Source organism: Vicugna pacos, chromosome 19 (genome assembly GCF_048564905.1).
Source record: "Vicugna pacos chromosome 19, VicPac4, whole genome shotgun sequence".
Lineage (NCBI taxonomy): Eukaryota > Metazoa > Chordata > Mammalia > Artiodactyla > Camelidae > Vicugna > Vicugna pacos.
This window is the reverse complement of record NC_133005.1, coordinates 16,663,481-16,691,063: the sequence shown is the minus strand read 5'-3', so window position 1 is coordinate 16,691,063 and position 27,583 is coordinate 16,663,481. Positions and strand designations below refer to the sequence as shown.

At 41.4% G+C, this 27,583-nt stretch overlaps 1 protein-coding gene and 1 long non-coding RNA gene across 2 annotated transcripts in view; one reads left to right on the top strand and one right to left on the bottom strand.

Annotated features, from left to right (window-relative positions):
- The window catches only part of PAK5 (p21 (RAC1) activated kinase 5), a 248,165-nt gene that overhangs the window by 160,731 nt on the left and 59,851 nt on the right, over positions 1-27,583 (bottom strand). The gene's annotated exons all lie outside the window — the stretch shown is intronic.
- Positions 210-2,876, top strand: LOC140687388 (uncharacterized). The gene is made up of 2 exons (XR_012061639.1): positions 210-304; positions 2,629-2,876. It is a non-coding gene; the product is annotated as an uncharacterized lncRNA (long non-coding RNA).

The following is a 27,583-nucleotide window of genomic DNA, read 5'->3' as shown; positions in this document are numbered from 1 at the left end:
ACTGTTAAACATTTGCCTGCTGTGTGATCCAGTCATGTCATCTAAGTATTTACCGAAGAGAAATCAAAGCATCTGTCCATAGAAAGGCTTGTGCATGCATGTTTATAACAGCTTTACTGGTAATAGCCAAAAAAACTGGAAACAATCTAACTGTCCATCAACAGGTAAATGTATAAACCATCTCTGGTGTGTCCGTATTACAGACTACTGCTCAACAGTAAAATGGAGTGAGCTCTTGATACACGCTACAACTTGGATGAATCTCAGACTAACGATGCTGTGTGAAAGAAACCAGACCAACAAGGTACACCAACTACGTGATTTCATTTATACAAAACTCTAGGTAATGCAACCTAATGCATGGTGACAGAAGTAAGATCAGTGGTTGTCTGGGGACAGAGGTGGGGTGGAAAGGAAGGGGAGTAAGAGAGAGGTTTTAAAAGGCCACAGGAAAATTTTTGAGGATGGAGGTGTATACTTTCTCATGCCAATCATTTCATAGTTATGTATGTCTGTCAGCACGTATCAAAGTGCACATTTTAAATATGGGCAGTTATTTGTATGCCAGTTATACCTCAATAGAGCCATTTCTTTAAAGAGAAAAAAAGAGTATTCATTTCCTCATTTGTACTAACTTCATACATAAGCTCAATCATCTTATAGCTATTGTACGGTCTGTGCAGATACAAAACAGTCCCAACAAAGCAGAAAGCTCTATCAGAGAGCACTGCTCTCACTCCTGTTAATTGTAATTAGGAAGTGAATGATGACTTTTAGAAAGCACACAGGGATTACTCTTCTCGCAAATGCCTCCAGTACTTTTATCCATAATTTGCAATACTCTGTAATTTATGCAAAGCCCCTCGAATATCATGGTGCCACATCTCGTCAAAAAACTTTCTGCAATTGGATCAACATAACCTTCTTTTTCTTTTTCTTTTCTTCCTCTTTTAAAAATCACAGCTTGCAACCATTTTCTAAGTGCTCACTGCCTTCTCTACCTGGCTAGGGTCATACAAAGAACCAAATATTCCAGCTGGGTAAAATGACCTCTGTATTTGACCTTTTCTGTGGTACAGGGATAAAAAGAAACTTGTATGCATTTGGGGTACAATTTATGCTTGTGAAATACAGTATTAAGCTGCAATTTCTAAAACTTCTAACTCCACCCTTGGCCTATTTTATGGAAGCTGACTTTAAAATCGCCAGAAATTCAGAAACAGTTGAACTAAATTACGTGTTCAAGAGAGTGCTATGTTTAATTTATCCTAACCTTTCTCTTGATTTTTAAATGGTCCTTTTCCAAAAGCTAAATGACAGTTTTTAATATGAATCTGTACCTCTCCCTCATTCTATTAGCAGCGGTCAGATTAATGACCTTAGTGACTGAGATTGAATAATCAATATTTTATGTGTATAGGTATACTTCATTTTCTTGTGCTTCACTTTATTGCATTTTGCAGATAAATTGTATTTTTTACAAATTGAAGGTTTTGTGGTACCTCCCTTTGTTGACCAAGTCTATCAGCGCCATTTTTCAAAAAGTATTATTTTTCTAATTAAGGCATACACACTTGTTTTTATGGACATAATGCTAATATTATGCACTTAACTGACTATAGCATAGGATAAACATAACTTTTATATGCACTGGGAAACCACCCCCCCAAATCATGTGACTTGCTTTATTGCAATGGTCTGGAATGCAACCCATAATATCTCTGAGGTGTGACTCATCACTAATTTCCCAGAGCCAATCTGAGAGAACTGCAGACTGAGTGACTGAGGGAACGGAAGGGTGTTTTGTCTTCAGAAGGTTTCAGTTATAAGAAAATGCTCAAGACAGAGGCGTATCTTGTCACCACGACTCTCAACCTGGAATCCGTGAAGACAGAAATGGAAATCATTAAGGCCTGACCATGCTTGGGCATCTACCCCTGAAAACGCAGGTCCAAGCTCAGTGAAGCAGCAATGGTCTTACTGTTGTCTAGTTTTCGCTCTGTTCAGTATCTCATGCTGACCAGAAGTTCTATTTGGCAGTTGTTCATGTTCCATATTTTTAAAGAGAAAAGTAATTAAGAACTCTGGTACAAAACAATCCCCAAACATGGAGTCTACAGGGAAGAGAAATTATAAATGTTCTTTGGTGGTAAAAACGTTGGCGCCACCACCGGACTTCATCAGCAAACCCCTTAATTAAGAGTTGAAACCGTGGTAGGAGTTCGGGGACTGCTGGAGAACAAGGACCCAGCACAACTGGGGAATTAAGGGGAAGTCTGGCATGAAACTAAAGGCTCTAAATACCTGGGGTTTATTTTGGGGGAGGGGCATGTCTAAGACGAATTGAGATTTTCTGGAGATGATGTGAAAGGCACTAGTTGGGGTCAGACAAGAGGCCTGGGCCCATCTTATTTCTGTTCCTAACCTGTCAAGTAACTGATAAATTTAGGAATACTGTCATTATTTAGTAATTACCCTCCTCTTATCTATACCTTTTGCCATGCGATTTTGGAGTTGCTCCCAAAAGGTGAGGTATATTTCTCCCCCTAGGTGCTTTGCTTTGTTCAACAAAATAACAGCTTACTCCTCCAAGGCTATGCTTGAAAGGCCTCATCTGCTTCCCCTTAGGCTCTTGCACTATGACCTTCCCCTTGGGAGCACGCCTGAGCTAGCCTGCTGGAAGATGAGACCAATGGAGCAGGGCTGAGCTGCCCCATTCTTCCCAGCTGAGGCCAGCCAAGACCAGCCAACCTCCAGCCAAGATCAGCCAACCTCCAGACAAGACCAGCCAACCTCCAGATGGGGACATCAGAGCTGTATAGCTGACCACTGTCTGATTCAAGATCCACAAGCAATAAACTTTCACTGCAACCTGCTGCTGAGGTTTTGTATTTGTTATGCAGTACTGTGGCAGCAGATAATGGCCACATTCTCTGAAATGCTAGAAAATCAGAATTTAAGTAGATAGTCACTTGGGTCCCTTACAGCTCAGCCACCGCAATGGAACCAACACAAGGTCTCGGGCTGACACATCAAAGTCTTCCCCCTGTCACTTTGGACCTACCTATCACAGACTAACTACCAAACAGTGCCATCAGCCAGTCTCCAGTTAACCTCACCCATGCAAGGGCCCCTGCTGGGTAACCATCCTTTATGAGTCTTATGTACTTCAAACTCTCTGCAACATTGAAAGACAGGAGTGACAAATGGCCAGTGAGACCTAGTAAGGCTTTAGCGTTGCTGACAGAACAGAGAGGAAGGAAGGGAAGAAAGGAATGAGGAAAGGAGAAAGACGGGAGAGATGGACAATACCCCCAGAAAGGCACTCCCTCATTAGGCCACCCTTGAGCCCACCGGTCTTCCCTCACCCCCCCAAGACCCCTCAGTTACGTAGCCCACAAGGTCCCAGAGGGAACGTGAGGATGGCTGCCAGGGTTAACAACCCGGGTGCCCCCAGCTTGTTCAAAGTTTGCGTTATGCCACTTCGCTTTTACGAAAGCCCTCCATTAGCACCACTTCTCGCCTGCCGCAAGGAATTCAAAGAGGATTTTCACTTCTACAAAAAAAGGCAAACACTGAAAATAGTGTTCATCTGTTTTGCCGGCGGCGGGGGGCTGGGGGCTGTTACAGAAGCAGCTGTGCACCCCGCAAGACCGGCACCACCAAGCTCCCTCCCCGGGAACTGTCCTTGGCATCGCAGCATCCAGCCGCCAGAGCTCTGAACTGCATCTGTGAGCATCTGTGCTTCATCTCCACTTATTTTGTGCATCTGTCAGCAAGATGTGTCCTAAGGCAATTGCTTCTTCGCTTTACGCCATTTTGGTTCATGAAAGGTTTCACAGGAACGCTCTACTTTCACATAGTGGGGGAAACCTGTAAGACTTCTGGATTAAGCTCCTGGAGGAATGAGCAACCTCCACTTTGTTGATTAAGAATGGATAAAGAAGGGGTGTGCGTGTGTGTGTGTGTGTGTGCGCGCGCGCGTGCGTGCAATGGAATACTACTCAGCCATAAAAGAGAATGAAATTTTGCCATTTGCCAAACACAGATGGATTTGGAGGGCATTATGCTAAGTGAGTTAAGTCAGACAGAAAGACAAATTCTGTAGGATATCACTTATAGGTGGAATCTGAAAAATACAACAAACATAAAAAAGTGAACATAAAAAAGAAACAGACTCATACATACAGAGAACAAACTAGTGGTTACCAGTGGGGTGAAGGAAGAGGGGAGAGGCAAGACAGGGGCAGGGAATTAAGAGGTACAAATTACAGCTGTATAAAATAAGGTATGTGCAAAGATATATTGTACAACATGAGGAATACAGCCAATATTTTATAATAACTATAAATGGAGTATAACCTTTAAAAGTTGTGATTCACTACATTGTACACCAGTAACTATTTAACATTGTACATAAATGACACTTCAATAGAAAAACCCTAATAAAATACCTGTAACCGACGGAGAGGGGTATAGAACTATGTGACTTTGGGCAAGTTGCCTGACCTCTCTGAGCTTTAATTTTCTCATCTGTAAATTGAAGATTAATACCTGTCCATACGACTTCAGAGGGTTATTTCAAGAAAAAACTATGTGATAACATCTACAAAATTGCTTTTAAAACCCTAAGGTGTTCTACAAAAATGCCAGGCTCTATCATGAGCACAGTTAAGGGCACAGGCCTTTGTTGAGGGGGGCGTGGTAAGGCAACTAGTTAAGACCTGGGGGGTCTCTCAAGGTCTTGCATGGAATCTTTGACGTACCCACTTCTTCATGAAGCACTAAGCAGGCTCCCAATGATCCAGCAGAGAAAAAAAAAATCCTCCCTTTCTTTCCTTAAAAGCAACACTTAGAAAAATGTCAGGTCAACATTGGACGTGGCCACTCAGATCCTGCCCTTTGGTCCTTACTTTTCAAAGGTATAAAGCAAAGCTGGAGAGCAGCTGTGGTCTTAGGATGAGGAGGTCTTCTTAAGGCACTGAGCAAGGAGAGCTGGATAAAGCAATGCTATCCAACCCCTACTGCCCAAGGGCATTCAGATGCCACATGGAGTTGACCTTCTTAGAAAAGATTCTAATAGCGATGTCCTCCCCACACACCCACATGTTACCGTGAATCTGTTCACAGCAAGGAAACCAACAGACAGATGGCACTGTATCAGGTGCCAAGTATACACCGTTTCTTCCGTGCAAAAGCCAAATGAAAAGTCACAAAATCATCTTAGTTTTAGTATTGTCTGCATAACAAAGGTTCACGGTGAAACTAAAGCAGATCTGCCCAGAAATAAAAATAGAAGCCCCATTATTCGACCCAAATCATTCCCTCATTCATCAGATGGAAGCAGGCTTTTAATTGTTTTTAATTTCATGCAATAAAGGCATCTAAATATCTCATAAATAAATTACACACACTGATGATCATTCTCTTAGCTGAAGTCCCTGAGGCGTCGTCAGTATAAGCAAATATACCAAGTTCTGTTCAAACAGCAGACGTTACACCCACAACACTTGCTCTTACATGGCTCCCCAGCATTTCCACCATTTGCTCCACACCCCTGTTGTAGGGGACACACACACCAGCCATCATTTCAGGATGGGCCTAAGGAAATAATTTTATTCTGATTTATTTACGTACTTGGTCTCCAAACGATAAGGTTTCAAAAGTGAACAGTCTCTAAATCTGAAACATAATCCAGGTGTGGGCGAAAGAGATTTAACTGTGGGTCCATCACTTCTAGATGCCTCCCCCTCCTTATGATGTTCCCGGGGTGGGTGGGTGCTGGCCTTGACAAGACCAGACCTTCTTGTAAACACGGTGATGGGACTTACTAGCAGGAAGATAACCCAGGAACTTATCTAAGGCTTTAACGGGTTACCCCTGGTCTGCCTTGAGTGCTTCATACAAGTAATCTGGAATTCATGGATTTATGGGATACAGCTTTCTGGGGAATGGATAAAAAAGTGAAAAAAAAAACCCCAAAAGACTGGGACTCCTTAAATCTAAATGGCTTCACCTAAATTAACCTGTATCGAACTTTCAGGTAGCATTTGTCAGTTACTCCTAAACCAAAATGTGGAGTTTTAAGAAGCTGCATCCAAAGCTCAAGGTCCCTTCAGAGACAGATGCAGGGATGCTGAGAATTACTTTTGTTTTGCTGATATTCTTCACTAATTATTAGTAATGCTTGATGTTCGGTAAGATCCATGATGCCCTGTGCAACAAAAATATGCTAGACACAACATCTCTCCTTTAAGGATAAACAACATTTTAAGGGGAAATGTTCTAATTCCTTGGAGTCCGCAGGAGGCTGAAAATCCCCTGAAAGATACCTGCATCCTAATTCCTGGTACCTGTGACAGTTACCTTACATTGCAACGACTTTGCAGGTGTGATTAAGTTAAGGATATTGAGGTGTGGAGATTATCCTGAATTAGCCAGATGGGCTTTAAATACCATCACACCTGTCCTTCTAAGAGGGAGGCAGAAGGAGATTAAACACACAGAGGAGAAGGCCATGTTGGGGAGATTTGAAGAAGCTGGCCTTGAAGACTAGAATGATACAGACACCAGACAAGCAATGTTGGAAGTAACCAGAAGCTGGAAGAGGCAAGGAACAAATTCTCTCCTAAAAGCTCGGGAGGGAGCGTGCACCTACTGATACCTAAATTTCAGCCCACGGACATTGATTTTCAGATTTCTGGCCTTCTGAAAGACGAAGACAACAGATTTCTACTGCTGTCAGCCAACAGGTTTGAGGTGACTGGTGACAGCAGTCACAGGAAATTAATACATACCCTAAAGATGTCCTCAAACTTTAGTTCATTACCTAGAAACAAAACCCAAGAAAGCAATATGGCTTCTTCTAGAACAATGTATGCTATTATTAGCTCACTCGACTGGCAAAATTGGCCTGTGCTCCTAATGGAAAAGCTAGACTATGTAAGCTTACTAAAAGGACTTTTCTTATTACATAAGCATCCCCAGTGCACAGCTCTTTATGGACATTTAACATATGCTCAATGAGTGGAGAGTAGAATTAAAATATTAACAAAGTGAGAGTTTGGGGGAAAAGTCATCAAGTTCACGCTGGGTGACTAAATGGGTAGATGGGTGGATTGTGGAGTGAAGAGAAGACTGGCAGACCATTGTATCTGATGACAGGCATGATCACAGCAGAACTCCTTCGCACTTGTGAGATGTGTGTGATGGGACGGCCATCTTGAATCATGGTCCACAGAAGCTCAGAGCTCTCTCCAGTGTGACTTCCGCGTGCCTAATCTTGCCTTTGGGTTTAACGGTTGGCACGCCCATGGCACTCAGCGTAGGTTCATGTTTTGTTTCCACGTCACTCTCAATATCAAGTTTTGTTTCCACGTCACTCTCAATATCAAGTTTTGTTTGCCATGCTTCTGTGATTTGAGCAAAATGGGCTCATTCTGGCCACGCCGAGAGGCCTTTTGGGGAATGTGCAACTTATTCACCTACGACGTGAGCCGAAGGAGTTTCAGCAGCCGGTGAATGAGGGCAGAGAGGAATCTAATAGAGAGGAAACAGATCCTTTGTTCCTACCATGTCAGGTTTTCAGAGTATGTCCTCAGCATTTGATCTGAAATGGAGCCATCCCCCAGGAAAGTAAGCAGAACATGCATTATAAAGCAAAGCATTAGTCATATTAATTAGCTGACATTTGGGGTTATTCATTCTTTTTCTTCTTTCAATTTCAGAGATTAATTGAAAGCTGTCAGTACCAAGTTTTTTCTTATTAAATTGCCATCAATTAGTCAAAGGCTTAAAATGGCGCACTTATCCTTTTATATATCATTTCTCACTTTGAGTGATGCTACATCAAAAAGCAATTTTCACTTCTAATATATAAAATACATCTGCTGCCTCCCATGCCTGTTATGGGAAGATGGACTGCAACGCTGGAGACTCAGTTTCTTTGTGAAGCGAGAAATCCCACAAGAAGGAAACCACCCTTTGCAGCTGTTACATTCAGCTGACAATAGATGGTCAGTTTAACATCTCTAACGCATCTTGGCTAATGGGCTACAAAATGATCAACCTAATTTATTAGGGTGGTTACGCAGTACTCTGGGCGCTCTGCATTATTTTCATGCATTCAGTTTTGGTTCCTACACCAGTGCTTCTCTAGCTGCAATGTGCATCAGATCTCCTTTGTAGATGCAAGTTCTGGCCCCGGAGGTCTGGAGTGGGGCCCCCTAACCTGCATTTTAACAATGACACCAGGTGACACCAGTGCTGCTGCTCTGGGACCACTTTTTGTGTAATAAGGCCTGGGATGAATGAAGAACAGAAAAGTGAGTCAACTTGGCTAGGATCCTCAAAAATCTGAAAAGGAAAAAAAAAAAAGAAAAAAAGAACAGGCCACATCAGTGTAAAAATGACAAGAAAGGAATTGTGAATCCAGCTAAGTGGAGTGTGTTGCTTCCTGGCTAGGTGTTGAGACAGTTCTCCACCCTGGACATTAGGATAAAGAGAGCGTCAGCATCAAGGAGAAGCATGATTATCACTTATATGTGGAATCTAAAAAAAATGATACAAATTCTACTTATAAACCAAAAACAGACTCACGGACATAGAAAACGAACTGGTTACCAAAGGCGAAAAGGCAGGGAAGGACAAATTAGGGGTTGGGGACTAACGGACACACATTAGTATCTACTAAATGGATAAACAACAAGGTCCTACTATAGCACAGGGAACTATATTCAATTTCTTGTATTGAATATAATGGAAAACAACCTGAAAAGAAAACATATATATGCATGCATATGTATAACTGAATCACTTTGCTGAACACCTGAAACTAACATTGTAAATCAACTATACTTTAATTAAAAAATGAAGTAAAATAAAATAAATAAAAATGACCCAGAGCAAGCCCAACATTGATAATAAGTTTCCAAAACTTTCCAATCTCCCATTTTGAGAGTAAGGTCCTCTCTAATATCAATTTCTCAAAGACTGAGATTGTGCTTTTCTGTGGTGTCCCCGGCACCCACTTTGGCTGGTGGACCTGAGGTGGCCTCTGCCCTGGCCTCCTTCACACACCTTTGAAATGGGCCACCTCTGCCATGGAGGTACAGGTCTTGGGACTGCATCTTCTCTGGATCAACTGAGTCCCTGCCCAGGCTTCCCAGTGTCCAGGAATGGTACCGACATCCTTTGAGCCTAAGCAGGAAAGCTGACAGAGCCAAATCTCTCATTTTTTTCTTTATATACCTTTCTAGTTGATGAATAACACACTACAATAAAGTGCACAAATCTTAAGTGTACAACTCAGTGAACACTGACATATTTATATACCCAAGGAACAAGCCAGACCGAGATGGAACACAGCAATGCCAACAGGACTTTCTGCCATGATGGGAAAGTTCTATAACAAAATCTGATTATGCACTGCCCAATTCATTAGTCACAGTGCCACTGGGCACATCAAATGATGCCAGTGCAACTGAGGAATTTAATGTTTAATTGCAGGAGTTATTTTAATTAATTTATACTTAAATAGCCAGAGTGGCTAGTGGCTGCTCTATTGGACAGCACAAGTCTAGAACATTTCCAGCACTTCAGAAGTTTCCCCTGTGCCCTCTCCCTGCCTGTATCCTCCAGACCTAAGCCCTTTTCTGGCCTCCAACACCACAGGTTAGTTTGAACTACCTCTAGTTTAACTGGGATCAAAAACATATCTTTAGTTTTTAGATCTGGTGCTTTATTTGAATGAATGATGGGAAAATATTAGGAAATAACTCCTCAGCTGTACACAAAAAAGCCAATATCTAACTTTATTATTATTCTTGTCTTTATTATGATTATTTTTATCTATTAATACTCCTTAATTTTCCCTTGATCAGGGGAAAATAGTTTTAAAACATACTGAGAGCTACTAACTCCTACACACAAAACAGAAAAAATAAGAGTCGACTTATCAGTTATTCATTTAAAATACTATGTAGATAAAGCTTTCTAAAGTGTTCTAATTTCTTTTTTTTTTTTAAATTGAAGTATAGTTGATTTATAACGTTGTATTAGTTTCTGGTGTATAGCGTACTGATTCAATTATATATATTTAATTATATATATATATATATATATATATATATATATGTGTGTGTGTGTGTGTGTATATATATTCTTTTTCATATTTAAAGTACTATCATTCTTATTAGAAATACCCCAGACCATTCACCGTATCTAGTGTTTGAATGTCCACAATTGTTTCAATATCTTTTCCCACTTACAAGGTTTAAAAACCCTGATGCTCACGGTTATCTTAGATGTTTCTATAAATCTGACAAAATCCAGAAAAGTATTTTGTACACAGCACCTGCCCAAGGTTCACTTATGGAAAGAAGATAAAGAGGTTCCCACAATGAGTGTCAATTTAAATGTTTGTTCTGAAATGAATGTCAGTAGGAGGTCACATTTTTCTGTTCCACAGGTTGTTGAAATCACCTGTCCCTTCCTGCCTTTTATAATAGTTATTATCCACTAAATTACTGCTACTCAAAGTAGCCAACACACAAACTGTTGTGAACAGTGAGAAGATAAGGAACCTGAAGTCACTATTTCTCAAAGTCTTATACTAGAGAAGTGTCATCTGGACTAAATAGTGTGCTGAGTGATTTACATTCTGACTATGTTCTCTAATCCACTGTTGGCCAGTGACAGTTAGTGATGGCACAGGTCTGTGGACCATACTTTGAGTACCTGCCCTAGACTATAAGCTCCCGAGAGCTGTTTCCTAAAGAAGAATTACCCAAGCATCATTCAGCTCTGACTCTCCAGTGCCTTATCATTCTTGGCTTTAGCAAGTGTCCAATAAAATATTTTAAATAAATAGCTATTGAGCCATGTAGACTTTCAACTATGTTCTATTATATATAAAATACATGTAATAATATGTAATTAACTTTTATCAGGTTTTGTCCAAACTTTCTACCAGAGGGAATTACTGTCTTGTTGGTGGGAACAAACGGTTGCCTTCCTGATACCTTCTAAAAATACAATGAGAATCATCAGACCCAACAGAGAATTGTACAGTAGCCTAATTCTATTTAATGAAACTAAGAAAAAAGTGACTCTTTTTAAGTAGACTGAATCCTAACATTGACTAAAGAGGCTCTAATTTTTAAATTGTGGTTGTATATACTTTTATTAGTAAAAGAAGAATTGGGAAACTAATGTAACAAATCTTTTAAGTCCTCCTAAATAAAATTCTCATCATTTGAATGGTTCTAGGTAATATTAACACACAGTTATGTTAAGCACAGAAAGAACTATATGTTTGATGAAACATAATTACTAACCACTGCATGGTTAGCATTTTTTATTGGGGTGAGCTGGTCATGGTTCTTATGTGCAAGCAACAAAAGGTGACCCTGCTTTATTAAAAAGTAAAAGGTTCTATTGAAATGGTAATAGGCAACTTGCAGCATTGCTGGGAAGCCTGAAGAAGGAATCAGGGAGAAGCAGAGGAGGCTAAGATGAGCCACAACTAGAATCCCACCCCAAGCTGCCCAGTGAGGACATAACGTGTTGTCGCACGTCTTGTAATGTCAGCACCATCTGCCCTAGCTCTTACTGGCCCTGTGCACGCAACTGCCACTAACTACCAATAAAATGGATTCTTTCCTAGTCCGCCTCTACTCCACAGTCTAGAGTTCATTTATCTGATGGCCCAAGCCGAGACCACACGCCTGCGCCCTGGCTGCAAAGGAGGCTGGGAACTGAGTGCTTTAACATCTCTGGCTGCTATAGACTCAGGAAGGAAGGAATCCTCCTAGGTAGAAAAGGGAGGCAGCTATTTGGCAGCCATCCCAAACTGCAAATGTACACTGCAATGTCTTTCCAAACTGTTCATTCTAGGAGATGATGAATAATTACTAACGTGTGGATACAAATCATTACTAATATACAGAGGATCTATAAGTAAAAAGGTCCTCCAGCATCTTCAAAATGCCAGCTGTCTTTCATCCAAATGTAGTCCTCATGACTCAAAACATTTTAGTGTAAACACTTTCAGATGTTATCTGCCCAGGGAGAGGCTTTGCAATATATGACTTCCTCCTCCATTTCTACCTCTCACAATGTATTTCCCAAGGCCGCCATCTAATTAACAATCACAAAGCTTCCGACAACACGACTGCCTATGAAACAGCTGGCTTCTTCATTAGCTAGCTCCTCTCCCCTCATCTCTTCCTATTAGCAGCTGATAAAAAGAAATCAAAAGCACCTGATACCCATTTTTCATGATGGAGAGATTTCATTTCTCTCTGAAGCATGAATAAAATTCAATTTCAGAGAGCTCTCTCCTCCATTTGGAAAATGAGACTCTCAATACCAAGGCCTTTATCTGGTAAAGACCCCTTTCTGAAAATGTTTACTTGCATTGTATTAAGCAAGACACTAATACACTATACATGCAGCCTCAGACGCACCCACGTTTAATTCTTTGGACCATCTCAATTCTATTTCCATAATAAAAGATCATTATTAAAATCAGTATGTATGATGTGCAACTGAGCATATTGCCATGAAAATATGGAAAATAAAAAAAATTGTAGAAAGAAGGTTACAGACATTCCTCAGTTTCGTTAGTAAAAATTTTATGTAATTGTCTGCTCTGTAGGAGATTCACATTTATTAAGTGACTAGTATATGCGCAATAATGTACATAATCAGATACCGTCTCTGACTTTATGAAGTACATGTTCTGGTAGAAGAAATAGGCAATAAACATGTAAATTGACAAACCAAACAGTATTAAGGAAGTGGACAAAGCAATACCATGGAAGGTAATCCGGGCAGTCCTACTTGACATAGGTGATTAAGGATGTACCCAGGATATGCGGGTGTGTGAGAAGAAATAAGTCATGTGAAAAGTTGGAGAAAGAACATGCCAGGAAGAGGGTCAAGCAATTTCAAAGTCCCTGAGACACAATGGATTTGATATGCTCCAGGACTTCATAGGAGGCAGTCAGGCAGGAGCTGGGCAGGAGTCAGATCACTGTGGGATGGACACTTCAGGCCACAGAGAGGAGTATAGATTTATTCTAAGAGTTAAGATAGAGAAGAGACAAGAATTAATTTATATTTTTTAAAAGATCATCATGCCTGTGTGGAAAACAGATTAGAGATGGCCAAGAGTGGAAGTAGGGAGATAAGTTAGGGAGGTTCCGTGGTCAACCAGGCAAGATGGTGGCTTGAATTAGTGATGGTGAGAAATGGGTGAATTTTTAAAATATTTTAGCAACAGAACAGATAAGAATTACTGACGGATTCACCATGGGGAATCAACATGTGACAGACTGCAAAAATGACTACCAATTCTCTCTCCTTCCCTGTATCCAAGTCCACTGATAGTGACTTTCCAGCTTCTTCCATCAGGAGGTGGAGTCTGTTTCCCCATCCTTTGTATCTGGGCTTGGACATGTGACTTGTTTTGGCCAAATGAATGAGGTAGAAACAACACCAAACCAGTTCTAAGGTTGGATTTCAAAAAGCTTTGTAGCTTCCACTCTCTTTTGGAGACCTGCCACCAATATGAAAACATGCTGAGACTAGCCTTCTGGAATATGGGAGACATATGGAAAGAGGATCCCATTATCCCAACATCCCAGCAGAGGGCATCCTGGACCAGCCAAACCAAGCTGATCTCCACCTGACCTCACACAAGAGTCAACTATCTGAAAACAACCAAGCTCAGCCTGGATCTGCACAACTGCCCAGACAACCTGCAGACCAATAAGCTAAATAATATTCATTGTTTTAAATCACTACATTTTGAGGGATAGTGTGTTACACAGCAACAACCTACTGTTACAATGGCTAAGAAAAGAATCAAGTGTGACATTTACATTATATAATTTATAAAACTGCAACGCCCTACTCAAGAAAGTTTATATCTTTTTCTTATTCTATGGGCAGCCCTAAGCATACGCTATAATGTATTGTTGGAGGGTGGGTCTATATTAAGATGTATGACACACCAGAAATACACGATAAATTCCTCTTCTTTAAGTTTCACCTTAACTAATAATGCCAAGTAAGAAAACAACAGTTTACATGTTACCGAGTTTTACAGAAAAAGTGTTTTCTTTTTAATTCTAAGTGTCAACCAACAGAGTTATATTCTTATTTTCCCAAGTAAAGATACTAGTTTACACATACACACACTCATACTTACCTGCTTCTACCTAATGCTTTCGTTTCGTGAAAGGTGATACTCTGAAAAGAGAAATCCCAGGGAGAAAGCTCATGAAGAGCATACCACATTGCTCACAATTTTCCAAGGCCTCTTGAAAACATGGTCCCCAAAAGATGCTGATCTGTCAATGTTGTAGAAGAGGGAATACAGGGAAAGGGCCACCGAGATGAACACTGGGGCCATAATGTGCCCTTGGACAGGCCACTTCATCTGTTTGTACCACAATTTACTCACCTACCAAAAGGGAATATAGGATTGATGAAGATCCCACCTTTGATACTGGGTAACCAAAAAAGGAGGACTTAGGCTCCCCCATCATGGTCCACCTCATATAAAGCCTCGAAAACAGACATGCTCATGGCCCTGGATCACTTCTTTCCATTAACAGTTCACGTGGGATGCAACAGAAAGCCAAGGAAAATTCCAAAGATTTATCTCAGAGCCTCAGAATATTGTCTCAGGTTAATCCCACCACAGATTCAACTAATCTGAATAAAAAGGGACTGAGGAAAAGTTAGGTTCTTACTAACTCTCCTGAAAGCAGAAAAAGGATGTGATGAAAAAGGAGCCATGTCATCATCCAAAGATGTGCAGGGTGGAAGCGGGGACTGAACTGTCTGCTAGTGTGGAGGCGAGCACATAAAAAATCACAACCTCCTCCCAGTACTTTTCTCTGTGTGACTCAAGTTCTAGTCCAAGGTGTTTCAATCACGTGCTTGACAATGCTTTCCCTAATGTCTTTTCATTTGTGTGTTAACAACTTTTGCACCATCAACAGCTTATCCGAAGTTTTCTTTTTTTTAACATCACATTTGGGTGTGTGCTCAGAGGGTGTCACTGCTGCCCTGGTCCCCATATACATAATCTGAACTACCATAGCAAAAGAAAGGGAACATTTTAAGTCTGTAATGAAGACATAACCAAGAGCAAAAATCAAAGAAGACAGGGCAGTAGCCAGGGAACTCGTGTTCAGGTCCAGGAAAGTTTCAGATTGCCGACATCACTGAGTAATTTGCCATTCAGGAGTAGTAAGTTTTCTCTAAACGTGAGTGCTTGCCCACTGAGTACCACTACTTCTTCTTTTTAACCATGAATTCTGGGAAGTCCTGAGCAGAAAGCCTCCCCACACTAAACCCTTAAACTCTCCTCCGCGAATTCACCTTTCTCCTGCCTGGACCATAGCTGATCTGAGCAGAGCTGTCAGTGGCTGTCCACATTCCTGTTCGGGGCTTTTCTAGCGGAATTTAATATTCATGGGTTGTTTCTCTATTGTCAGAGCTGGTTCTGTTCCTAAGAAGATGTGACCCTAACCTTCAGCCTGATAGTTCTACAAGACCAGTTTCGGGATAACTTGGGTTTTGCTGTAGGGAATAAAGGGACAAAGCAGGAAAAAGAACTGACAGAGGTCTGTATCACACAGAACTGAGCTGACAGGAAGTGCTATTAATTTATCAGACAGTAGTCAGGTATAGGGAAAGAGCTCAGCCTCTGACAGCAAACAGAAAAGTCTGAACCTTTGTCATAGTTCAGTCAAGCTGCTTGCTGATTGTTGTCTCAGTTTCCCTATTTGTTAAATGAAAAGAATACATCCCTCATAGTATATTATAAAATTAAACAACATAAAATATGTCAAATAACCGAAACCCTGGATAAAAGTAGCATAAGAAGAATATTTAAGGTCTAATGGAATAATGACACCAAAATAGGTGGTCTCAGTATGACAGAGGTATAGGCCAGTTTTCCTGTGACATCCTGGGCTTTCATCTCATTACCACAAGATGGCTGCCATTGCTCCAAGCATCAAGTTCTGACAAGACTTCATTGAAAGCAGGAAGAAAAGGTGTTGAGGTTTCCCTTTACACATGTCTCTCTCTTTATAAGGAAGGTAAATCCTTCCCAGAAGGTTCACCTCCCAAAAGAACCACCTCCCCACTCCAGGACCCAGTGGTTAGAATTGGGTGTGGGGCTGTGTCCTCTATGCAAAGAATGCTGGGAAAGTCACTATCTGGCATTTTTAAGCTTCTTTGATGGTAGCAGGACTCTGCCACCAAGGAGGAGGTTTGGGAGAAAGGCTAGTGAGGAGCGAAGTGACAATTTCTGCCACAGCAAATAGAGGAGCAGGGATAACTGCTGGCAAAGAAGTACTGGGATTAAGTGAAAAATGAATGTTCATTCCTTTTGTTATAATTCATTATAATCCTGCCAACTTTGGCTCTGGATGTGGTAAATATTCGTCATGGATGCTGTGCAGCCTCCACTTCCCATCAGTTCCCAGCCTCCCTTTTTGGGGAACCCCCCATCCCCCACAATCTTGCATGGTCTTGGTGGGAGTTACTGTGTCCCTTCTTCTAATGAAGCACAGTGGGTGAAATCTTCCGTCGTACTTCCGCGGTACAACCAGAGAGGGCAGGTACCTGAAAAAGGACCAACTTAGACTTTCTCTCAAGGACTCTGCGCTCTGGATGAGTGATGCAATGGCAGCTAGGGGATAACTAAAGAGGCGGCGGCAGCGACCATGGGAGCCTGCCTGCCACTCCCCTCTTCCCGCCGTGTGATGCTCGCTCACCAAGGTCCTGACATCACATTGGCCTAGATGCTTCCCAGATCTTTCCGTGGGTGCACTTCTCCCCAGCTGCTGTGGGTGCTGGTGCTAACAGCTTATAGTTGCCTCTTTCCCCAAACAAGTGCCCTCAGCAGACAGGAACCCCCGCCCAGGAGATGCTTGAGAAAAGCGATTTCCTGGAACCAGCTCACGCCAGCTCACAAGAGCTGAGTGTGCACATTTCTTCCCAGTTCCACATCCAGTAACTTCATCTTGGCAGCATGAAGGAGGCTATGGTGGGAGTATTCACACCATGGAAACTGGCCAGTGTTACAAATCTGGTTCCCCACTGCCCCAGGGGGCGCTTTACCAGGACGTCACTGCCTGGAGGCTACGCTCTAGCCAGAGGCAGTCCACAGTTAATGACTGCGTGATACAGGGGCACAAAAGCCTGGCCCTGTGTCTCAAGGTGGAACAATTCTCTGATATTTAACGTCAGAGCCTTGCAACACCAAGTGGAGGCTAGACTTCACCTGAACCCTAATTTTCTGCTCAACTCCTTCTCCAGCCCTGTCCTGTTCCCCTGACTCCCTACAGCTTTCTCCAGAGAGCATTCCCTCAGTACATCATCTGCACGAGAATCCCCTTCTGAGGCTCTGCTTCTCCAGACCCCAAAGTAAGCTACCCCAGTCTGCAAAGCCCAAGGCTCAAGAGGTCCACCAATCCTTAGTCCCACTGTCTTTCCAGTAAGTTTCTTTTTGCTTAAGATACCCAGGGCTAGCTTCTAGTTTGCTTGCCACTGTTGAAAAATTAGGAAATGAGATTTAAAGAAAGGAACTCAATAGCCACCTTCATCCGCTGGAAATGGCTTCAGTTTCAGGAAGGAAAACAGTCCAGGAAATTAAATCTGTGAACACAAAACATATGATCTAAAGTACTGAATCAAGTGGCCCAATCTGATACGTTAAAGATGCTCAAAGAGTGAATGTAATCTTTTCAATTACAGTTACATTAAAATGATTCCAATCGCCAAATGAAATCCCCATACCCATTAGAGGCAATTATTATGTAATAAAACACTCTATTATACTCAGCCAGTTAAATCCTACTGAAAGACTTCCTAGCCTAATATATTATAAATCCAGAAATAATCCATGTATGCAAATAGCTGCAGAAAGATCTTTGCAAGTACCACCACTTCAGGTCAACATTTTCTTTCTTTTGTGTCTCAACCCTCAGAAGTCAATTATGCTTTGAAAACATTGAGTCTTTAAATAATTAAATGCTTTCACATTTCACCCAATGAATAAAACAACCTTAATTAAGAGAGAAATTCTAGCCCTGTTCACATTAGCAACTCAAATAATACCTCCTAGGGCTCAACTTGGAAATATGGAAATGGAAAGTCTTTGACCTGCCCTGTTGGCCACGACTCTGCAAAGATCTAGAAAGCTTACTCCAGAAAGATGGCACCAGTGGTGACTCAGCCCTGCAGCTGACAGCCTAGGCAGAAGTATGATGTTTGAATTGCCCATAAATTAGGCACCCAAGGCTGCAAAATATGGCAGTGTAAATGCCCTCCAAAGCAGACTTAGTGCAACTTACTTTACTGTATAGGTAAATCCCTAGAAGTCCCCTGTAAACTGGTTCAAGGAAAGAATCTAAATCAAGTCTCTCTCTAATTAAAGGAACCCTGAGGTGAAAAGTTTTGAAAAAAAATGCAAAATCCTCTTTTAAGAGGATTTTAAATAACCTCTCTCCCACCTATTTTTACCTACGATATCGGACTTTTGCATATGACATCAGATCAAAGATAAAGCCTAGCAATAAGCTGCAAAAACCATTTGCTGAGAATCCGTTCTTCCCAACGGAAACGATGGCTGTGGGATGACTGTCATGCGCCAGTGCCAGCTCAGCAATTATAACAAACACCCTGTGGGGATGCGGATATCGGGGAGGCTGTGCATGTGTGGGGGTGGGGCACTGGGGAATCTCTGTTCCCTCCTCTTAATTGTGAACCTGAAACTACTCTAAAAAAAAAGCTTTTTTTTTTTTAAAAAAAAGAACCTGTTCTTCATAGCACTTATCATGCACTTACATGGTTTTCTGTCTGCCTTCCTCACCAAAATATAAGGAGAGTCTTTATCTCTCCACTGAAGGGTCCCAGGCCTAAACCTGTGCCTGCTCCCCCCCAAACCTCCACTGAAAAAAGGTCTTCAATAAAGATTTGGTGGGTGGAGGGAGAAAACAGGATAAATGAGGACCTAATTTTTACCAGTAAAACCCTATACTGATACATTAACAAAAACAGTAGCAAGGCACTTGCAAAGACATTAAAAAGGTTCAAGTTTTCAAAAATCTCAGTAATCAAAATACTTCCGTAAAATAAGCAGAAGACAGCATTTCCCAGGTTTTGTATCTTGAGAAATCAGAGGAACATCATCTAGTTGAGAAAGTGAAGTACCAGACGGGCCCAAAACTGAATGTACACGTCTGGTTCCTTGACTTACTGGGTCAAACAGATTTCTGGGGTGACTCAGAGTAATTGACACCTGCTCCCAGCACAGCCAGATATAGTAGCCACTAGCCCCAAGTGACTTCTGAGCATTTGAAAAGTGGCTAATTTGAACTGAGATGCGAGATGTGTTGTTAAATGTAAAATGCACACAAAATTTCAAAGATCTGGGCAAAAAAAAAATGATTCAAAAATGTTTAACTTTCTACATATTGAAATGATAATATCTTGCATGTACTGTCTTAAAGATGGGCATTAAGACTAATTTCACCTGTGTCTTTTTACTTCTTAAAATGGCCCCCCAGAAAATTTTAAATGACATACTTAGGTAGCTCACATTAGTGACTCAGAGTAAACTTTCTGGACAGTCTACACAGTGAGGCCCCCTTACTCCAAACACTTGTAACTTTCTGCTCAGAGGGCTTCTATCCAGGCCGTAGGAACTCACTGAGCCCTTTTGCAGGATAAGGTGGTCCCTGTCAAACAGTTAACCCGGAACCAGCCTTTAACCAGTGGCAGAAAGTGAACTGCATCAGCTCACCAGCTTCCTTGACTTTCGTCTGGGACAGGTCAGAGGCACGCTCTGCAATGTTTCACGGAGCCTGCCAACTATCCATAGGGACAACTCTCGCGATAACATTCTTCACCCAATTCCTTCTCTTCCCCATCTCACCGCCCCTCACTCAGCTATTTCCTCAAATGATTTCCACAAGAGTGTATACTCGTGTTCGAATCTTCTCCCAAGGTTTGTATCTGGGAGAACTCAAACGAAAACAATGTGGAAAAGAAAATAGAACAGTAATAAAACCTACCAGACCCACTCCATTCCTGTCAGAGAGTCTATTTCAGCTCTTCAGAAACTTAACATCTCCTGAAAGCTTAATAAGAGCCTTTGAGACCATCATACCCATTGTTCCTGCTTCATCAGAGACAGGATAAAAATAAAACAGGTGAATAGAAGCAGAAGACATGTTAAATTCCACCAAGTCTAATGCAGCGTTTTACTTTCCCTCCTAGATCGTTTATTGGATTCCACTCAACTCAGTCCTTAAGAAGATTTTTATAGCTCTGTTCTCTTCTCCGAATCTGTTTGGGAAGTTCTGACTCTTTTAAAGGAAACACCGGAGTTCAGAGATTCTGAAATTCAAAGGAGGGTTGTATGATCCTCCACCAGGGATTTGAATCCTTAGGCAGGTGCCTTGCCCTTTTCTCCCCACTAACATGGCCTGATTCCAAGAACGGTGTAAATCAGTAAAAATAAACCTTCCACATTCTACGTCTTCCAAGAGCATTTTTATCCCCAGTTCTACTGATCTTCAGGCTGGTCTATTTTTAAAGTTTTTATTTGAATTCCTTTCCTCTTCTCTCCAAATACCTTGGTAGTAATAAATAAGTCAGTTCCCCAGATAAAATACACCCACTCTTTATTACCTAACAGTGCATAACCCACCATCACCATGCTTGAGGCACTAAGCCCTCTGGCGGCAAGAATAATCAAAGACTGGACTCAGGTACTAACAAAAGTAAATGTGGACACTGGCTGCACTTGGCAGAAAAATTACAGGATTCTTGGAGGAGGCAGCATTTGCTTTGGAAGGTATGCTGTTCCTGGGAGCTACATCCTCGTCTCACTTGGTTTGCAGGCTCTTTTATACTTTCCTATGAGAGCAAATGTATGCAGCAGCTTTTGGGGACAAAACAGTGTGTGCATGCATTTTGCCTTGGGGACAGCCTCAGCTGGGCAAAAGGGTGTTGCTGAGTCATTTACCCAACAACCTGAGACGCAATGTCCTTTCAGTCTCATGATTTGTGGTGAACTCATCATGCTGTGAACAGAAACACAGACTCCAGCATTTTATAGCTTCCCCATACGGGGGGGCCAAGGTAGCATGGGGAGGCATAGGCTTGAACACAGGAATAGTTTCTCATCTATTGAAGACCACTGGGTCTGCCTCCCTTCCCACACGCCAAGCCTGTGCCTCAGTGATTCCTTTCTCCTACCCATGTCCACCAAGGGCAAGTTCAATTACTATCCTCTGCGGTCGCAGGAGAGCGTTGGGCAGGGGTGTGCTGAGGCCAGCTGGCACAGGATAGTGACAGCCTGCGGTCCCAGCTCCACTCTAGTGACATCACCCTGACAGTATGAAATTGGCCCCATGGTGGGAGAATTTACATCACAAAAATCAGCCTAAACTACATAAATCAGGGCTTCCCTGCCTGGAGAATAACTTGCTAAACATTTCACAGCACATCTCTGAATTGGGGAGGGGGTGGAGGGGGACTAAAAGGAACACAGATTATCAAAATCAAATGTATTCTATCCACACAAGACAAAACCATGCCCTAGTAAGGATAAGACATGCCTCGGTCAGGTCCCCAGTCTCCCTTCTCCATAAACTGTTTTGTCTTTTGCCTGGAAGCCATGTCTAAGGGAAAGAAAGTCAGCAACGCTTTTACTAACAAAGAAACAGGTCCAAGTGCTCATGGAGTTTTGGTTTAGGTCTGTTTTCCAAAAGGGACCAACCCTTTTGTGACTCCAGTCACAATACCACCCCTCGGGAGCTGCACACATATGTAATCTTTGCTTAGTTCTGAAGAACTCTTAATGAGAAAGCAAACATCCCTTATAGGACACAATTCAAACGAGAAATATTTCATTAGACACTGTGTTCTACAATATAACAGGGAAACCCAGAAAAAAAAAAGATGTAAAGATAGGATGGGAGTTACACAAAATGCTGCAGAATCTAGCTTTGCCTCTGTCTTCTCACTGCTAAACATCTGATAACACCTTGTTTTAAGGAAATTACTTTACAGCACACTTCAGTTTGTAAGAACCTATTTATAATCACAGCTTATAGATAAGTATTCAGCCATTTGCATTTCAGGAAACAACTTCTGTTCGGCAGGGTGAACAGAGCGTCATGATTATCTTTGGAGAAGAATTCAGCTGTGTGTGTGATTTTGGCCTCACACCTATTGGAAACCTAAAGTTGTTAGAGTTCACAGAATAACCTGGAGAGCTTGTTAAAACACACATTCTTGAGTCCCAACCCTAGGGACTCTGAGTCAGTAAGTACAGTCCATGAATTAGCATCTCTAATGAGCTCCCAGGTGACAGGTGACCACGATGCTACTGGAATGTGGAGCTGACTTGGAGTAGCCCTGCTCTACCCAACACTACACCTTGAGTAGTTATAAGGGTCTGATGCCCATGGTGCAAGGTCCAGAAAGGACGTGCTCCTGGTCCCATACATGGGTCTTTTGTTCAGCCCAGAAGTAGTGCTGTTACAATGTTTACCCACAGTGACTCCCTGGAGGCAGGCAGATGCCTGGTGAATTTTCGGTCACAGAGAAGATAATCTTATTCACCAAGACCTCATTTTAAGTTCTACATGCAAAGTGACATTCAGGTCATAACATATACCAACTATTTCATTCTCTATTCAATATCCACCAATGAGCCATTTAGTCAAATAAAAACCTTTAGGTAAGTATACAGCTTGATATTGTATTAAGCTGCTACCCTACTGGGAAGTGTCCCCGTGCCCTCAGTTTTTTTCCAGGATTTGTATTAAAAAGTATTTAAATATTTGCAATTAAATCAAACAATGCAGTCGCCCTTTCCATGTGATATTATGGAGTATCTGTGGCAGCCAGGGTGTTCCAGCCACATGAGGCATAATTACTACAAATAATGATGGCTTTCTTTTTTTTGTGTTTCAAAAAGTAGAAAGTTTCCCCATCACAAAAAAAACAAAAGAAAACAAAACAAAAAAACACTTAAAAAGCTCATCGCTTTTAGGCAATGACAAAATAATGAAAGCATCTTAAAATATCATCATTTATTTATCCATGCTATGCACCAGAAGTCCCAGTACTGAGGGTTGAATGATTAGTTTACTCAACAATCCATTCTGGGAACAACCGAAAAAATGGCTCTTGTTTTCAATTCTGAGCAAAACTATCCCACACAGATCTGCTGTTCTTCTGTTGGAATTTGGACTCTTAAAAGGCATGCTAAGTGTCAATATTGCTTCTACAATCCATCAACCTACTTCTCACAGAATGGCCAGAAAGTGTCCCAGAGTTCCAAGTTTTTGTTGGTTTGGAGAAAATGCATATTTATCTGAGTTCAGCTTCTTTCCCAAGTTCATCATCTGTAACAACTCATCTGACATCGATACTCTACCCACGAAATTACAAGGCTTGTTCTAAAAAGACAGTTCATTTAGCACTGCAGATTATGTAAATGGTCTTCCTTATAGCGTAAGTATATGAACTTATACTAGTGTCATTGAAGAATTAGAATCACTAGTGTCTTTGAAGAATTCGACAAAGATTATTTTCCCCCAATTTGGGGTACACAAGCTGATCTGAATGGAAAGAAATGATAAGGGGGAAGTCATCTTTAGCTTTCCTCTTTCTAATATCATTGTTTCTCATAGGAAAACCATCATCATCTTCCAGGTGAGAAGCCGTCTTAAACTCAACACACAAGATTTTCTCTGCTTCTTTCCCTTCTCCCGGGCATCTCTTCAAAGGAGGGTGGTGATTGCTAAGAATCCGTCTTCCTAAAGCTCAGTTCCTGATTACCAGACAAACACAGATTAAACAATATAGTGCAGTTTGTCCTAAGAAGACTGACGTTTTGCCAAAATTTTACAGAATTGCATTGTGAAACTGAAGACGAAATGGAATGAATGGTATTTTCTCAACTTTTATTTTGAAACATTTCAAAACCATGGAAAATCGGAACAGTAGGAGATTCATACCCATATAACCTGCACCTGCATGGAAGGTTAGCATTTTCCCACTCTGCTTTCTCGGCTTCTTTCTGTAAATGTATTCTACATGTATACATAAGTACACATATGCTTACATGCATGCCCATCTATAAATATACACATATACTTTGGAGATCACCTGGAAGTTACTTGCAAATGTGACGCTCCCGTCACAAGCACTCAGCAGATTTCTTGTAAGACCAAAGCCATTCTCCCACATGACCACAATATACTGATCGTGTTTCGGAAATTTAACAGTGAGACAACATTATCTAAAATATAGTTATAGTCAAGGTTTCCAAATTCTCCCAAAAGTGTCCTTTGTAGCTTCATTTTCCCAGGATCCAATCCAGTACCACCCAGAATATTCAGTCTTCAGGAGTCAGGACTCCTTTAATTTGGGTCAACATGTCGGCTTGTGTGACACTTATATTTTAAGGGTACTATAGATGAGATTTTTCCAGGATGGTCCTCAGTTTGGTTTGCCCAATATTTTCCTCATGACTGCATTCAGATTGAACAGTTTGAGCAGAAATACTGCCTAGATGACACTGCATCCTTTCTTAACACATAAGAGGCACGTGGTTTCAGTTTGTCCCACAATTGGCAATATTAAAATTTGACCACTCGGAAAAGGCAGTGTCTGCCAAATGTGTCCACTTTAATGATATCTTTTCCTCTTTGTAAGTAATAGATAATCTGTGGGTGACACTTTGAAGACTCCATGAACATTCTCTTGCCCAACAACTTTTAACCCAGTGGTTTTAGCATCCACTGCTGACTCTCACCTAGATTAATTATTGTTTGCTGTTTGCAAAATAAGCATTGTATACACTGGAGATAGGGTCCAATACAAAAATCCACTAACTCATATACAGAAAATACCATGGCTTAACGGTTTCCTCTCTTTTCTGAGAAAATGCAATTCTAGTGGATAATTCTGTGAGTTCAGCTGTCAGTTATTTCTCTTGGTTAATTCACATTTATGAAAGAAAGATGGAAATGTACACAAAAGAAGTAAAACAAGTCCTTTAAAAATAAATGGCTTGAATGGTCTCTGTGGCGGTGACATTCACAGTGCAAATATCCCTCACATGCTCCCTCACATTTACCAGTTGCCCTTGCAGTGAGGAGGGACCAGGTAGCTAGTTCTGGCCAATGAATGACCCGTGAGTAGAAGTGACAAGTCACTCCTGAGCTGAAGTACCTATAAATCCGTGAATAACCACTGTCTTCTCTTCTTTGCTTCAGCAGTGACCACGGAGACTGAGTGTTGCAACGAGGAGTCATAATACAGAAGCAGCCCAGGCTGCTACATCACTGCATTGGAAACGGCTGCCCTAGACAGTTGCATGCCCTGCGGTGGACTTGGCATGAGTGAGAAACACTCCTGTGGGCTGAGCTGCTGGAATTTGGGGTTGTTTATTATCCCAGCACAATCTAGTCTATCCCAGTATCTCCAAAAGCTAGTTTTTAATCAATAGTCAGAATTTTACAAGAACAACCTTTGGATGAGAATGGTGGTTTATTAATTTATCCACGGTAATCTCAACTGATACAAAAGCACTGGTTATCTATGGATAACCATACTCTTCCCTCCTGTTCCCTCTGTTCTCTTCTTTTGTGACAACCAAACATCAATATAAAGGATGGCAGTGAGAGCTAGCAGGAGCCTGGAGCTCCCTTCCAAGAGCTGCTTTGCAAGCTGGTTGATGTAACGTTGGTACCTGAAATTGGCCATGGTGGGAGTATTTATACCAAGGAAACTGGCAAATGCTACAAACCAGCCCCACTTCCCTAATCCTCAGGTGGAGAGCTGGGTTTTGAACATTTAAACAGCATGTCACTGGCTCTTGAGGAAACTGGACACAGAACTTCAAGAAAGACTTCTCTCCCTATTAAAAACTGTCTATATATCCAAAAGAAATGAATGCGTATGACCACTAAGAGATACGTACTAGAATGTTCACTGTAGCATCATTCACAACCACTCCAAGCTGGTTACTATTTAAAAGCTCGTCAACAGTAGAATAAACAATGAAATACCATAAAATGGTGATGAATTCAACTGCACACACAAAAATGGCTGTGAATGTCACAAACATAATGAGTAAAAGAAGCCAACACAAGACATACCAGATGAGACTCCATTTAGATTAAAGTCTGAAACAGGCAAAATTAATCTATGGTGTCAGAAATTAAAAATTATATGACTAGTTACACTTGGAGAAGGTAGTTATGGAAGAGGAAACTATGAGAGACTTCTTGGGTCTAATTGTATTCTGTTTCATGATCTGGGTGCTGGATCCCAGATGCACTCAGTTTACGAAAATACATCAGGCTAGAGTCTGAAGATATGCACACTTTTCTGTATGTAAAACATACTTCTATAAAATAGCTTGTTTTTAATTAAGGAAGAGAAGAGAAAGAAGAGAGAGGCAAGAGAAGAGGCTAACTTCGCTATTCCTTCCTACATCCAGACAAATCTGTATAAGGTCTGGATGCCCAGAACCGTGGCAGCCAACTTAACCAACACACTGAGGGGAGCAGAGCTGGATCCCCGAGAATGAGGCTGGACCACTTCCTCAGTCTTAGAAGTCTCTCTGGATCTCTTGTGTTGGAAAGAACAAATATCATTTTGATTTGGCCTCAGGTAGTTGTGTTGTCAAAATTATTCATTCTAATTTTGAATGAAGGCAGCCTTTGGTATCACATGAAGAAGCAATTTGAAAGTCAGGATTGCAAAGCAGAATGATTGATCCATTTAATAGTTTTCAGTGTTGCGTCAAATAGTCAGCAAGGTTGTCTTAGTCCTTTGGAACTACTGTAACAAAATACCACAGATTGGGTGGCTTATCTACCACAGAGGTGTGGTGCTCATGGTTCTGGAGGCTGGGAATTCCAAGATCAAGGCACCAGCACGGGCATCTTTTGGGTGAGAGTCAACTTCCGGTTCGTAAGCCAGCACCCTCTCAACGTGTCCTCACATGGGGAAGGGACAAGGTATCTCTCTGAAAGGTCTTTTATAAAGGCACTAATCCCCATCATGAGGGCTCCACCCTCATGGTTAAGCACTTCCCAAAAGCCCCACCTCCTAACACCATCACCTTGGGGGTTTAGGATTTCAACATATGAAGTCTGGGGGGTGCGGATATGACATTCAGACCACAGCAAAGGTTATCCTGAAGGATTCACCTGTCTGCTCAAATGTCACCTCTTCAATAACAAAAAAGTCTATTTACCTTTTTAATATATAAATGTTATTCATATTTATTCTGTAATAACAGCATTTCCTCACTCCCATCACCTATTTCCTTCCCTTTGCTCTCCTATATTATTGTTAGCACACCTATATCTATGAAATTATATTATCTGCCTACATGTTTGTCTTTGGGAGCATGAGCTCTACATAAAAATGAACATAAAAATAGAGGAGTAGAGAGACATTTTCCACCTTGTTCAACGTGGACTCTCTATTGCTGAAAATTGAGCCTGGCAGGCTG